At 33.8% G+C, this 1,324-nt stretch overlaps 1 pseudogene; it reads right to left on the bottom strand.

Annotated features, from left to right (window-relative positions):
• Positions 1-220: 220 nt before the first annotated feature.
• Positions 221-1,324, bottom strand: part of LOC131070805 (cyclin-dependent kinase F-4-like) — a 16,896-nt pseudogene continuing 15,792 nt past the window's right edge.

The raw sequence follows: 1,324 nt of genomic DNA, 5'->3' as shown, positions 1-1,324 counted from the left end.
AAGATTCATCATATAATGATAATACTTCATATTTGTAACCCTAGTCTACCATGAAAGAGTAGTATAGCATGAAATAGAGTTTGTACATGGAAGAGTTCCTATAGCTTGCTCTTCACAAGGTAGTACTCATACTTCATATGTTGCGAACATTGTAGACACCTACACAGATAAAATAGTTGCCTTTAAAATTTGTCAAAAATTATAAAACCAGACGTGATCTTTATTCTTCTTGGATTACTGCATCCATAACATTGTCTGCCTTCTCAAATGCCACATTAAACATAAATCCAAACTAACCAATCTAAAAGAGAAGACAGTTAAAAAGAAATATGGCATGCACAACCATGACAACATACAACAAATCTCATAAAGATTAAAAGTGTGGCATACCTTGGTCTGTAGTGTTGGTTGATAGAGAGGAGAAAGATCCCAGTGCTTTCTATAATGAGTGTTATAATGTAACCTGTAATTCGATCTACAGCCAGAATGCAAACAAATTACTCAGAATACTTAGAAAGCGAGGAGAATACATAAAAATTGATTTCATAATATATCATAACCTGTATTCGATCTGATCTACTCTTGTCTGTATTCGATCTGCTCTTGTCTGAAATGTTGTGAGATGCAAAGAGGAAATGGGATGCAAATATAACGATTGCTAGCCAACCTTTCAAATTCATCAGTTATGTAACACTCTTTCGTGGATTGCATACAGTTCATTTAGGTGTAACACTCTTTTGTGGATTGCATACAGTTCATTTAGGAGTTACATTCGTCAGTAGTTACGTATAATTCATTGAGCTACCTTCATTGATTGCATTTGAAATGGTTAGAAGAGCATGTGAGTTCTCGTTTGTAACTGTTAGAATACAATGCCAGCTCCTTCCACCTCAGCAATAATTTGAATGCTTGTTATTTCCATGCATGACTGACAGGAATACAAAAAGTTTCTTGTTTCTTACACCGTTACTCATGATGACCTCCTATTGATGTCATTGTAGGTCACGCCTCTCGGCGTAAATATAGTCATGATATGTGATGAGTTGTAGTTTTATGTTTCTTTCATAGATAGTTTGTCATCTTTAGGGGTTTTTGTATTTGCTAATGGACTTCATAAACATACTTTAATCAACCTTATATGCTTGTTTTGATAAGTCTTATTACATGTAGCTGAAACCTTTATTTTGACAAAACCATGAACCTTATAAATGCAATAATAAGTATTTACTATTTTTATGTGTGACTAATGAATATGTTCAAAATAAATGATCATGATGCGTGGATAGAATGTTTGCTCTAACCTTTTTGTGGCAGTTGTATGGAA

This window comes from Cryptomeria japonica, chromosome 11 (assembly GCF_030272615.1).
Source record: "Cryptomeria japonica chromosome 11, Sugi_1.0, whole genome shotgun sequence".
In the NCBI taxonomy this organism is placed as follows: Eukaryota; Viridiplantae; Streptophyta; class Pinopsida; order Cupressales; family Cupressaceae; genus Cryptomeria; species Cryptomeria japonica.
This window is presented reverse-complemented; position numbering and strand designations above follow the sequence as displayed.